The 15,150-nt window shown below is 35.5% G+C and overlaps 1 long non-coding RNA gene across 1 annotated transcript in view; it reads left to right on the plus strand.

Annotated features, from left to right (window-relative positions):
• Nucleotides 1-200: 200 nt before the first annotated feature.
• Nucleotides 201-15,150, plus strand: part of LOC134291889 (uncharacterized) — an 88,000-nt gene continuing 73,050 nt past the window's right edge. The window contains exon 1 of the long non-coding RNA XR_009999331.1: nt 201-328. This is a non-coding gene — a long non-coding RNA (uncharacterized LOC134291889). The remainder of the gene's footprint in view (nt 329-15,150) is intronic.

Here is a 15,150-nt window from a genome sequence, read left to right on the forward strand (position 1 = left end):
GCTGTCCATAAACCACGTGGTCATTTTTTTTTGGGACTTTTCAACCGCCCCCCCCCCCCCCGCGTGGTCATTAGTCCATACAAAAAAAATTATTTGTCCATACAAAATGGTCATTGCCCGAACCCCCCCCCCCCCTCTCATTACCACGTGGTTTATGGACAGCCCCTAGGACGCGAAGCTCAGCAGCGAAGCGAAAGTTATTTTAAGACGCAACCCGGTTCAACTTCTCGGGTTTGAATGGAGCTGTTTGTGTGTAGTGGTATGGAAGCTATGGAACCGTGTAGCGTATCTTAATACAACGAATGGATTATGATTTATCACATTTTCTGTACGTTTTTATACATAAATTGGTAGAAAAGGCATATCTCAATTTTAGTAGCTTTTCTTGTTTTGCGTGTACCTCTAAGCGAGGACGGGAAGAATAAGGAACTCACTCACATATTCGAAACAGCGAAAATGAAGGGATACAAGGAGAGGACAATTCAGGACATCATCGACAAAAAGGAGAGGTTGCGATATCGAGGATCCCTAACAAATCATACCCCTATTTCAGAATCGTTGAAGCGAGTATCAGTCCCCTTCGATCAACACATCACTAATAATTTGCGTTCTAGGCTCAGAAATTTCGGGATCAATTTAGTATTTTCTAGCAGAAGCAATCAGTTGAAGACTTCATTAGGCTTTACAAAGGATCCGGTTTACACCCTTCACAAGGCTGGCGTTTACAAAATAAGTTGCTCCCATTGTGATAAGGTCTACGTTGGTCAAACAAAACGGTCTTTGGAGGTTAGATTCAGGGAACATATGGTGGAGGTGGGAAAGGTGCAGAAGACAGTGAGTAGAGGTTTTGGAATACGATTTCAGGTCGAAAGTTGCTGAAAATGTCTTTGAGAAGGGGCACCCTGTAACTACAGAGGATATTCAGATTTTGCGAAATGTAACTTCACCTTGAAAAGTGGACGTTGCTGAGAGCCTAGAGATATATTTTTTTTATCTTTATTAACGAGATTATTAGCCCTAGGCTAGTTCATCTCGGGACCCACGCATTATTCTTCTTCCGAAGGCAGAACTCACATTTTGTGAGTTTGTCGGGAGTGGGATTCGATCCCAGGTCCTCGGCGTGATAGTCACGTGTTCTACCCATCCAACCACGTTCGCTCTACAGTCTAGAGATATACAAACAGATCCTCACTAAGGTAAAAACTACCTAGATTAAGTTACCTATTATGTTTACCCAAGATGTATAAAACGTGTAGAATGCGATGGATCTCTACAGTCGAGTCAAGTACAAGACCCTAAACACGACCTTACAGTTGAGGTCGAAATTCGTATCTGTCAAAAGATGCAAATTCTTAGTGGAATTCAAAGGAACAGTGCTTAACACGATTTTCTTTTTACTTAGGTTTGAGAGGTTAAGTCACATATACCAATCAACTCAATCGACGAATTGAGGTGATGTCTGTATGTGTGTGTGTATGTCCATGTACAAAAAAATCACTCACTTTTCACCCTCGAGCGATCGTGCTGTTGTATTTTGTACAACACGTTGAAAAAATCTCGCTTTCTGTACTCAGCATTATCATGGTGCTGACGCAGGTAGCCAACCGCGCGAGTTACGGAAGGTTAAGGAACTTCCCATTGGCTGATTTTTCGGAACCGGAATTTCACCACATTGTTTGCAATTAAAATGGTCCGGATCGGTCAAGGCGTTCCGGAGCCCAATTAACACGCTTGTCACAGAAGAGTCATGGCGACGCAGGTTTTTGTTGTGCAGAAGTCACTGTGACTTACTTCTAACAAATAAACACTTGCTTGCTAGAAGTGAGTCACAGTGACTTCTGCACAACAAAAACCTGCGTCGCCGTGACTTTTCTGTGACAAGTGTGTTACTTGGGAGTTATGGCCATTTTAGTGATCCAGACCAGCATCGGCACATCAAACTGCGATTCAGAAACTGTTCCAAGCCCCATCATGCGACACATCAAACTGCGGAGATTTTTGTAACCTTGCATGGTCGACGAGTTTTGCGCGAAAATCAACACTGGAGACCATAAATTCCACAATATCGGCCCAAAATCCAAAATGGCGGTATAATATTCAAGATGGCGGCTCAAAATTCAAGATAGCTGCTGTTTAATAGAATTTTAGGCTCTAAAACTATACAATGGCTAATTCTCGCTGAGACCGGCCCACTATTTACACATGGTCTTCAAAAATGTTTGAGGAGCCGATTTTCTGAAATTCCTCGCTAAAAAAGTATGGAAAATGCATTTGGTTACCCAAATTGATGGACCCCCCGTTTGTTAGAGCCACAACATTTTTTGCAGACCCCTCGATTTTGGTCAAATGGTGACTCATTTGAACCGTTATAACTCGAAAGTTTTTCCAAAACCCCACCTCAAAACGAATTGTTGTTGAAACGAGGAAAGCTAGAGCTGCCATCTTGGACTTTTATACCAAAACATTTGTTTCTCCATGATGGCAACCACCGATTTTCAATTGTTTGCATCAATTGAAAGCTGAGACATTTATACATAAAATATCAAAAAATAGAGATGTCGTTTTCTTCTTTCAAAAGTTATCTGCCGAAGCCATCCAAACAGTTTAAAGACACCATTAGAATAAACGTTTAGTTGACTAGCAGCATAAGTATGATTTATTCCTGTTTCTCAATTCCCGGAATTGGTCCCAGTACCAGTTCTCCCAGTCGATGGTTCCGTTTATAAATCGTTAGGCTTACGGCCGAGCTCAAACAGAAACCTTGTAACCTGATCTTCTAGCTCAGCTGTGATAAGTAATCATTGCCCGCGCATAATGAGCTATATGGTGCTCTCAGCCTCACCAATCAACATAAAAGTTTTGGTTAATGCTATCGTTGTCAAATCATCACACTAATACAACATGTAACAACAGAACATTTACTTCGGATTGATCGTTGTTAATTGTCGATCAATCGCGCCGCATGCCTCAGAAGTATGCCCCGCTGGGTGCAAGCTGCTTATATTTTGTAAAAACATCCACCTGACACCACCGAACATGTACTTTTTCCACACCCAAAACGACCCCATAAAATCAAGCTTTAGTATCAGAAACCCTTTCTTCACCACACTCATTCTCTAATATGAGATTAACATCCATCTCTCGTGTACCACGAAGACCGTTTTCAAATGAGTTCTATTTGATAGTAACTCACGCCGAAATTGCACGATCGAAATTGACAAAACTACTATTATGCCTGTAGAAAGCCATCAGTTGTCGGTTTAAAGTCAATCAGACCGTGTAGTTTTGTGCTTTCTGAAAAAAAAACCAACAGTAGTGAGTCGAGTCGTGTTAGGCAGTCTGACCGACGTAAGTGCAAGTGAACATCTATTGTGATCTGTGTGGTTAATTTTGTTTCGATTGTTTCTATAGAGCGTTGTAATTTGTGATGGCTCTGATATTGCGCCTGATGGCTAGTTGGGAGTGAGCCTTATAATTCTTTGAGATCGGTAAGATTCTAGTGAACATGGAAGATCCAGATATCCTCCCGAAGATTTCTTCCGTTGTGAAACTAATATTACAATTCAATGCCTACTTTAGGCCTTTCTGTGATCCAGCAGATTACGATGGCTGACGAAGTCATGTTTGGAGTGGTGGTGTCGTGGTGTAGGTACGCCAAGGGCGTGCGAAGCAGCGGAGTTGCCGGCAGTGTGCCGGTGGTCTTTTCCCCATCTGTCCGAACAGGATCCTTTGATATGCAGCCGCCGCGGGATACTCCTCCACACCCCCAACACACACACAACAGAACCTTAGGATTAACATCATAGGAATAAGTACACCAATAAACGTAAGTAAACTATCATTGATCACTACATTTTATTTGTAAAATTGGAACTATTCTTTTGGTTTGGAGATGGCTCGTATAAATGAACAGTCTGGTTCCGCTTTTGTCGAACCTGGTTTCTATTACGGGTCGAGTATGCGGGTCGGGGGACCGATACTCATTGTCACCCTTCTAGTATACCATTATTTTGTCTCCATGTCTCATGCGCCCTCTGCAGAGAGGTGACAACCTTTCAGAAAATATGAAACAAAAATGCCGGAGGCATTTGAATGAAGTAAGGATAGATGTTTTAAGGAGTCTCTGCATGAATACCAGGAAGAACAGGCGAACCTTCTGCAGGTATCTATACAAAAAAATAATTTTCGAAATTTCTGGAAAAATGCCAAGGAAATACAGGGTGTTAGGTTCCTGAGTGCAAACTTTTTAAAGGGTGTTAGAGGACCATAACTGGAGAAAAAAAATGTTCTACGCATATGGTCAAATCTTAACCGTTACGTAGTTATTGAACTTCCCATGTTTTTGACTCTTATTGCCTTAACTGGCTATAACTTGAAAATGGTCAAACTTATCGAAGTTTTTTTTACCCTTATTCGAAAGATTATTGAATTTTCTATCAAATGGCATCTTTGAATCGATTGGTTTAGTTGCACAACTAAGTTTTCTAGAGCAAAATAGCTCAAAAATTTGTATTTTTATTGTTTTTTGTCAATTATCTTTGAAACATGCGTAATAAATTAAAATTCTTTCTTTGGCAAAGTTGTGGCCCCTGTTCCACTTTACAATTCGTTCTTTGACATCAAACTTTTATCTCTTATCGTTTTGTTGCAATTTCGATTTTAACATCGCATTTCAGATCATAAATTTGCAACTGTCATGAAAAGCACTTTTTTGCGCATTGTGCCACACAGTTAAATCAAAATTGCAAGAAAACGAAAAGAGCTTGAAGTTTGGTGTCAAAGAACGAACTGTAGAGCGTAAAAGCGGCCACAACTTTGCCAAAGTAAGAATTTTAATTTATTACGCATGTTTCAAAGATAATTCACAAAAACCAATAAAAATACACAATTTTTAGCTATTTTGCTCTAGAAAACTTAGTTATTCAACTAAACCAATCGATTCAAAGATGCCATTTGATAGAAAATTCAATAATCTTTCGAATAAGGGTCAAAAAACTTCGATAAGTTTGACCATTTTCAAGTTATAGCCAGTTAGGGCAATAAGAGTTAAAAACATGGGAAGTTCAATAACTACGTAACGGTTGAGATTTGACCATATGCGTAGAACAATTTTTTTCACCATTAATGGTCCTCTATCACCCTTTAAAAAGTTTGCACTGAGGAACCTAACACCCTGTATATCTGATAAAATCTTATGGGATATTCATAATGGATCGGCGGAACAATTTCTTAAAGAATTCCTGAAGAAAGGTATGAATAATCCCTAACAGGAATTTAAAAAGCAATCCCTCGAGGAATTCTGGAGGAACTTCTTGAGAATTTTAGAAGAAAAAATCGGATTCTCCAAAAGAACTCCTATACTGCCCAAATACGCATAGTCGATGTAAGCGCCACTGTAGTTTTCAACACACATTTGCAATTTTGACAATGAATAAAGATTAAATTCAAGATTTTCTCCTCGTTTACATCTATGTGACGGTTGAATCTTGCACTCTACTTAATAAAACTGGTCAGAAATATGCACATGCGTTATATATTAGCTTTTGTATGCTGACATTGGCAATGGTGGTTACGTCGACTATGTGAACATGGGCAGTATATGAACTCGTGCAAGAATCACTGAAGGAATCTCCGTAATTTCTGCAGAAAACTCTAGAAGAATTTCTGCCTAAATCTCTGGGAGAATGTCTCCATGAAACTGTCAAGAGATTTCCGCTAGAATGCTATTTTTTGAAGGAATCTCTAAATGCATATTTGGAGAAGCCCGTAGGCTAGTCGCTATCTGAGACGAGACTCGCGAAGAGGAAAAAAAGCAACGTCGAGTGCAGCCCAACTGAGCTGTCAGTTGTAGCCCGTTTGATTACGTTACCTAAAACGAGGAAAGTATTGGTATCCGAGATAAATTCCGAGGCCAAAATTCACTCCGAGCAGCATTTTCTTCTCCTGTACTGTCAAAAATAAATTGAAAACAAAATATTCCAATGATTTCTTTGCTTGGCGATTGTTGGTGATGCAAAACTTCACCTCAACATGATTTTGTGCGTGAATGGGATTCAGTCACACTCCATGTGAGGTGATGCGGACACGTACGTGTTTGAACCACCAGCCCAAAACATAATGTCAACACAGATAGGAAGAAGAAAAAAATAACAAAGTGAAGAAAAAGAAGACCGTCTTCGCGAGTCTCGTCTCAGGTTGCTATAAGAATCATTTCAGTAATTTCTTGAGAAACCCATGAAGAAATTCAGTGCACAATTCCTGCAGGAATCCATAAAAAAAACCATTCGGAGACGAACCAGCCTCGGGCTGAAAATCTCGATAATAAATCTTGTACCGACTTTTCGAACCCTCTGACACTGAGGAAGATTACAAGTGGTAGTCGAAATACGTGTACCGTCGAACGGGGTTACTTGCAACACAATGACATACATGAAATGTAAACTGTTTTCTCATAATAATGAAAGCTAATATGATTTACTATTTCCGTTATCGAGATTATGTATACCGAAGATTGGTTTAGTCCAGAAATCAGTTTTGTTTCTTTGTTTATTGATTAGCTACACTGTTAAAACGGTTTGCTCATTTTATGCTGTAAAAACAAGTACGAAGATCGTGCTTTACCTCTCTCCTATGGTAAGTGCGATGAGTCTGATGACTTTACTCGTAGTTAGGGTATCGATTAGTAAGCTAAGCAAAACGATAAAAATTTGATAAACTTATCGACTAAGTAATGTAAAAATTCATTTTAATATTCAACAACCACTATGGGGTAACTTGCAACAGTTGAAATTGACAAAACTCTCTAATATTTATTTTCATTTCACGATATTTCTGATAAAAATAATCGAAAATGATCATTCATTCATTACGTAACGCGCTCGTTTTCTAATGTCGGCACAATTTTTCCTTTTTTTTTGCACGTGACCTTCAAACATTGTTAAGGTCTACCATATTTTGATATTCTATTCCTTTTTTCACTTTGTTGAAAGTTTAACTTAATTTAAGAATGTTTGAAGACAATCACCAACATAAATTCTGAACCTGGAGGGAGTAAATCATTTCAGTTGATGGCCCAAATTAACGGCTTTAATGTTTATTAAGTTAAATAGGTGTTTAACTCCTAAACTACCAAGGGTCCAAAAAAAGTCGGAAGTCCAACTTTGACAAGACATTTTTTTAAAACTTTTTTTTGCGATGGAACCGGACAGGTTTCTAGAACAGCGTCCATCTTAAAGATTTTAAAATAGATGCGTCTACCCAAAGTTATTAAGCAAAAGGCACTTCCTACTTTTTTTGAGAATGCCTTTTCTTGCACACTTTGATCAATAAAATAAAATTTAAAGCGATGACATATGATTTTTTCGACCCTAAATCATGCGTACAGCCGGAGTGAACATGTTTATGCAAAATAAGTGATTTTTCAGTACACTGATATTTTAAATTACTGAAAAAACTGCTAAAATACCATATTTTTCGCATAAAATAAGCAATAGATCAAAAATCAAAGCGATGACATATAGTTTTTTTTGGTCTTAAACTGTTCGTAGAATTGTACTGGACATTTCTGATTAAAAATAAAAATGTTTTAATTACACTCTCATTTTGTTTTACCCGAAGAACTATGAAAATTCCATATTTTTTACACAAAGTAGTCAACAAAACTAAAACTAAAACGATAGCTTGTAGTTTTTTAGTCTTGAATTGTTCTTGGTAGTTTAGGAGACATACTTGAAGAATAATAGTGATGTTTTCATTACACTCATATTTTGATTTACTCAAAAACCATCGAAAATACCACATTTCTCACACAAAGTGGTTAACAAATAAAAATGGCTTGCAATGCATTGCAGTTTTTTGCCTTGAAATTATCCGTGAAAGAGTTCAGGACATATTTGATGAACAATAGTGACGTTTTATAACACTCTTAATTTATTTTACTCAAAAAGTTACAAAAATACCATAATTTTCATACAAAATAGTCAATAAACCAAAATTTAAAGCCATAACATTTAGTTTTTTGGCCTTAAATTTCCAATAGAATGTACTGTAAACCGGGGTCAAATTGATCTCCGGGTCGAAATTGATCAGACGATTTTCCGTTAGATAAAACATACTTCAAATAGTTTCCAAGCAAATATCGTTTAGTATCGGTTCCCAACTGCACGATAGTTGAAAGGAAATTACTTATAATATGCTAAACCTAACCGAGAAACGTGTGATCAATTTCGACCCTAAGATCAATTTGACCCCGGTTTACGGTACTGGACATGATTTTCATAAATTTTTAAAGTTAACATCTCACTAATATTTTGTTTTATCAAAAAATGTACGAAAATGTCACATTTTTACACAAAAAAGCCAATAAGCCAAACTTTAAATCAATGACATGTAGTTTTAATACTTTGAATTTATCGTGGTAGTTTAGTGGGTTTATTTGAACAATATTAGTGATGTTTTACAACACTCATAATTTATTTCACTCGAAATACTAGGAAAATATAGCATTTTTCACACAAAGTTGTCAACAAATAAAAATTGAAGGCAATCAATGTCACGAAATTATTCGTATTGAAGTAAGAGACTTGTTTGATAAACAACAGTGATCTTTCAATGCTACTCGTATTATATGTCACTAAAAAAATATAGAAATACCATATATCTATAGAAATAGAAATCAAAATTTAATGCGATAGTATATAGTTTTTTGGTCTTGAAATGTTCGTAAGAATGCACTTAATATATTTTTATAAATAATAGTGATATTGTCGTCATACTCACACTTAACGAAACAGTTAAAAACGGAAAAAAACATATTTTGCATTCTGGAACCATCCTTGTACACACATGGAATTTGCAACAGAGAGTGCTAGATATAGGAGCCCTCTTCTTATTCCTCTACCACGGTTGAACAGATTCTTTCTTCATTTAACTTGTTTTTCGAATAATCTTCCAGAAGAATCTTCAACTTCTTCACGGAACGACACGCTTCCAGTAAGAACCTTCAGCATTTCGGGAAAATATTTGTTTGACACTTCCTACTACAAAGAAGTAGTAGTAGATGCTCATATTCGAAAGAAATAAACATAGCATAGCATAGCATAGCATGAATACTTGCACAAATCTTGGATGGAGTTGCAAAGTTGAATATTTCCATTGACATTGCTGATGTCGCTACTATCTACAATGTCATAGATTCACTCAGCTCCACACACCTGGCCAAGTCCTTGCAAGCATTTATAAATCCCTTCATCAACTTAGAAAGAGCCCAGAACTGAAGCATCTTCCAATAGATGAAAGGATGTTGAAAATAGCGAATTTTCAACTTATATGCAGTTAAAAAATAAATATACTGAAGTAGAATTATTTATAAATAAATAATATTGGGAAGATCTCACCAATTGTTGTGGGGTTTTTGTGGTTCAATGCCGATCATCTAATTGTCTTGATTAATGTTCTTCTCTGTCAAGACCAACACAATACTCAGCAAAGAACAACAGAATACTCGCTCATATTCAAAAGAAATAAACAATAGACAAACTTTTGAAAAGTAACAGATGGGACGCCCTCGAGCTGAAAATCTCTCAACTAAAGACACATAACCTAACCTTAACTTTGGAAAACTTGTTTTATTCATACCCTCCTCCTCTCCTCTTCTTGGCGTAACGTCCTCACTGGGACAAAGCCTGCTTCTCAGCTTAGTGTTCTATGAGCACTTCCACAGTTATTAACTGAGAGCTTCCTCTGCCAATGACCATTTTGCATTCGTATATCGTGTGGCAGGCACGAAGATACTCTATGCCCAAGGAAGTCAAGGAAATTTCCTTTACGAAAAGATCCTGGACCGACCGGGAATCGAACCCGTCACCCTCAGCATGGTCGTGCGTTTACCGCCTCGGCTATATGGGCCCTTTATTCATACCAGTAAAGTTCGTAACTTTTTTTTCATTTGTACGGGATTTTCGTGTATTTTTTGGTGATTGCTACTTCAGAGCGATTCCAAGCAACAGCATCAAAATTAAGCAAATTTTTTAATTCATGATTTTCTATTGAACTGAAACTTTGCACAGTTTTTCAGTTCCATCTAAATCGCCATTTTTCGATATCAAATTTTAATTTTGAATCACGACTAACTTTTCAAAAGGGTGTATGTGAAAATGGTTCAAAAATATTCAAAAATCTGCACAGCCAAAATGGTTCGTTCGATTGCTATGAATTTTTCAGCAAAGTTAGATAACTAAATGGTGATTCCTAAGAAAATATACACTGTGAAAAAAAATCTTTTTTAACATTAAAAAATATCATTTTTGCCACAAAAACTCAAATATCTCAAAACCCTATCTTTTTACCAACGTAATTTTTTTAGCGAAGACGGTCCATTATATTAGCAATCTACCATAAAAATTTGGTGATGGTAAACTAATAAACAAAAAAGTTATAACATTTCAAACATTTCACAATTTTCACATTTGGTAAATATTTTTTTCTGTGTAAATTATTTCGGTCAGAAATCGCAGTTTGATGCTGATTTTATTGTTAAGCAAAGTTAGATAACTAAATGGTGATTCCTAAGAAAATATACACTGTGAAAAAAAAATCTTTTTTAATCTTAAAAAATATCATTTTTGTCACAAAAACTCAAATATCTCAAAACCCTATCTTTTTACCAACGTAATTTTTTAGGGAAAACGGTCCATTGTATTAACAATCTACCATAAAAATTTGGTGATGATGAACTAATAAACAAAAAAGTTATGACAATTAAAACATTTCACAATTATCACATTTAGTAATATTTTTTTTAAGTGTAAATTATTTCGGCCGGAAATCGCAGTTTGATGCTGATTTTATTGTTAATGGTCGTGCGTGAGTAAAACAAGCTGTTTTTATTATGTATTATGTATATTATATGTACAGTAATGTTCCGATTTTATCACGCCCTCCGCGCATTAGTCGTTTAAGGTACACCGGAGCAAGTTGAAATGGGTGGGGCAAGATGAAACACGAAGTTTTGAAACAGATTTCAATACAATTTTGTAATTTATCTTTCGTTAAAAGATTGTTTGAATCAAAAACTATGCGTTACGGCGATCAAACTATTTATTATCATTAGAAAACATCATGTTAACCCGCTGTTTCATCTTGCCCCACCCGTTTCAACTTGCCCCGGTGTACCTTATTCATTAATTTGCTGTTACATTTGAGGACAAGTGTTTTCCCTCTTCTTCAAGATGAATGTTGAGAGCGTGTTTTGCAACGTTAAAAATATTGAAATGGGTATAGATGTTGAAGAATATTCCAAAACATTTTTGAAAAGGGGCGTGATTAAATTGTTTAAACAGATGTCGCTGATGGTGCGGTGGCATGACTCTCTGCACTTAGCACTTCTGGCAATTTCTCAGTTGTTGTCGTTTTAGAACTTCCTGCGCCCTGCTTTACCGATGATATACAGATGGCTCGTTTGTCAAAGTCTAGACGGCAGGACGTGCAAGTAAATTTGTATTCAATGTGGGCATTTGGGCATAACGAGTCTCTTTCAGTTTATCTATGGTGCTTTCGGTGAGATTTCGTAACTCTATGGAACATTTTTTTTTCATCAAACGGTCTACAAGAGAGCGTTGAGTTGAAGACCTTTGAGAAAGCGACTGTTCATGTTGTTCGTTAGATTATAATAAACAAAATCACTTATTAGTTTTAACTGACTAGTTTGGTGTTGTTTGCTTGACTGAAGAAAAAAATTACTAATAATTAATTTAATATCCATAGCGAAGTATTTCTTTGCTTTTTCGTGAGCATTGTCATGGTATGTATACAGACACACAAACGTAACACTGACGAAATTTTCATTGACCACGCCTTTAACGATCATTTTGAATCTTGGTTGTGGCTTTCATAACCAGAAGAGCGCCCATCGTGCGTTTGACGTTTCACACCAGCGCCTTCTGATGACGATATTGCACAACGCAGTGTTTCGTGAAACATTTCCACCAGGTGGTGTTAGTGTGAACTGGGCGATGGATTTTCACGAAAATTGTTCTAGGCGTTTCGTCTGTTTGTCTATGGTATGTACCTCTCATGCATTTGTTGTTGTTGAAGTTACTCACATTCTTCCGATCATAAAGTCTGTTCTTTAAGAGGTAATTTTTTTTTTTAGATAAACTAGACGTATACGCGTATATAAAACTTTTATTATACAGCTTTTCTCTTAAAAATAAGTTTAATTTCATTTTTCTTATAATCAACAGCTTTTCAACACTATCAAGGGATTTTTTCACCAGTCACGTACAATAAAAAGTATGACACTCTCAATGTTTTTGATCACAACACTGGATCGCGTCTAAGTTTCAAATAGATACTACAGCAATTATGAATAATCAAACAAAAATATCATGAAAACAATTTGTTTAATTCAGGCGGTAGCCTTTACAATAAAATCAACATCAAAATATAATTCTCGAAATAATTTACACAGGAAAAAATTTTTTTTTGTTACTAAATGTAAAAATTGTGAAATGTTTGAAATGTCATAACTTTTTTGTTTATCAGTTTACCATCACCAAAATTTTATGGTAGATAGCTGATATAATGGGCCATTTCCCCTAAAAAATTGACGTTGGTAAAAAGATAGGGTTTTGAGATATTTGAGTTTTTGTGACAAAGATCATATTTTTTTAAAGTAAAAAAATAAATTTTTTACAGTGTATATTTTCTAAGGAATCATCATTTAGTTATCTAACTTTGCTGAAAAATTCATAACAATCGAACAATCCGTTTTTGCTGTACAGCTTTTAGAATATTTTTGAACTATTTTCGCATACACCCTTTTGAAAAGTTAGTCGTGAGTGAATATGAAGGTTTAATATCGAAAAATGGCGATTTAGATGAAATTGAAAAACTGTGCAAAGTTTCAGATATTTTTGAAATGGTCGCTCAGGATCGACTGACATGACTCCGTGGAATTCCTCTTCATGTTCAGGAGACGCAGATATATGTCGACAATTTCGTCTCAAGAGTACTGGAACTCGTATAATTAGGTGAGCTTATTTTTGTATATTCTTAATTGTGCCTAAACTTTGCCAATCATATTCTTTGGACCTTCCAGTAACACCCGTGACCCCTAGGCCTGAGAGAAACTACGTCAATCTTGAAATATAGTCAGTGATTAGCCCCAAATATCTGTGCTTTGGTAACGGATGAGAAGAAAGCAAATCTCTTAACAGCGCAGAGTTAGCATTGTTAAAATTCACAAATTAAAACAAATTCAAAAAAGATTTTCCTCTTGTACCGACTTTTCGAACCCTTTCGAACTTTTCGAAAAGATTTCCCTGTTAAATAAAATTCCCCGAGGATTTCTGGTTTGCTTTGTATTTTTTTCCAAATAACCTAGAACTGGTACAAAAAAAATCAAGAATACAATTCTGCATGTTTTCGCTTTGAATTTTGGATTATTGGCTATTTTGTGTGAACATTTTTTGGGCACATTCGTGATTTTTTTTTAGTTGAACAAAATGTGAGAGTAATATTAACATCAAAATGTTATCAAATGCATGCCTGGTACATTCTAACGGAAAATTAAAAGCCAATCAACTATATGTTATTGCTTTAATTTTTTGTAAAATATATTAAGAGTGTCATGAAAACTTCACTATTGTTTATCAAATACGTTCAGTATTCTTTCACGAATAATTTAAAAGCAAAAAAAAACACATGCATTGAATTCAATTTTTATTTGTTGACTACTTTGTGTGAAAAATGTGGTATTTTTCTAGTATTTCGAGCGAAATAAATTATGAGTGTAATATAACATCACTGTTCAAATAAACCCACTCAATTACCACGATAAATTCAACGTATTAAAACTACATGTCATTGATTTAAAACTTGGCTTATTGACTTTTTTGTGTAAAATGTGAAGTTTTTTGTACATTTTTTGATAAAACAAAATATTAGTGTAATGTTAACTTCAAATCTTATCAAAATCATCACCAGTACATTCTATTGGAAATTTAAGGCCAAAAAACTACTTGTTATGGCTTTAAATTTTGGTTTATTGACTATTTTGTATGAAAATTATGGTATTTTTGTAACTTTTTGAGTAAAATAAATTAAGAGTGTTATAAAAACGTCACTATTGTTCATCAAATATGTCCTGAACTCTTTCACGGATAATTTCAAGGCAAAAAACTGCAATGCATTGTAAGCCATTTTTATTTGTTAGCCACTTTGTGTGAGAAATGTGGTATTTTCGATGGTTTTCGAGTAAATCAAAATATGAGTGTAATGAAAACATCACTATTATTCTTCAAGTATGTCTCCCAAACTACTAAGAACAATTCAAGACTAAAAAACTACAAGTAATCGTTTTAGTTTTAGTTTTGTTGACTACTCTTTGTAAAAAATATGCAATTTTCATAGTTCTTCGGGTAAAACATAATAAGAGTGTAATTAAAACATTTTTATTTTTAATCAGAAATGTCCAGTACAATTCTTCGAACAATTTAAGACCAAAAAAACTATATGTCATCACTTTGATTTTTGATTTATTGCTTATTTTATGTGAAAAATATGGTATTTTAGCAGTTTTTTCAGTAAAATGAAATATTAGTGTACTGAAAAACCACTTATTTTGCATATACATGTTCACTCCGGCTGTACGCATGATTTAGGGTATGCAAAAAAAGGCGTTCTCAAAAAAAGTAGGAAGTGCCTTTTGCTTAATAACTTTGGGTAGACGCATCTATTTTAAAATCTTTAAAATGGACGCTGTTCTTGAAACCTGTCCGGTTCCATCGCAAAAAAAAGTTTTAAAATCGGTTGAAAAACGGCCGAGAAATGCCTTGTAAAAGTTGGACTTCCGACTGTTTTTGGACCCTTGGTAGTTCGCGGGAGTTTTCACCCCCTCAGTAGTTTAAGTGTTAAATCATGTTATTCTAGCTGAAGTAGCCAAACACCACTGCAAACTGCCTTAAGATAACTCACTCTACCTTTTCAAGAAACGACATTGTTGACATTTTTAACTAGTACTGAGTCACGAGTTCCATCCAAATTTTATATTTGAGGGACGTGAGACCTGTTGTAAAACAATATACTCTCACTTGTAATAGCTACCAACCCTTTCATGAAAAATCATATTTTAGTTGATTAGTGTACATC

The sequence above is a fragment of the Aedes albopictus genome, chromosome 3 (assembly GCF_035046485.1).
Source record: "Aedes albopictus strain Foshan chromosome 3, AalbF5, whole genome shotgun sequence".
NCBI classification, from domain to species: domain Eukaryota; kingdom Metazoa; phylum Arthropoda; class Insecta; order Diptera; family Culicidae; genus Aedes; species Aedes albopictus.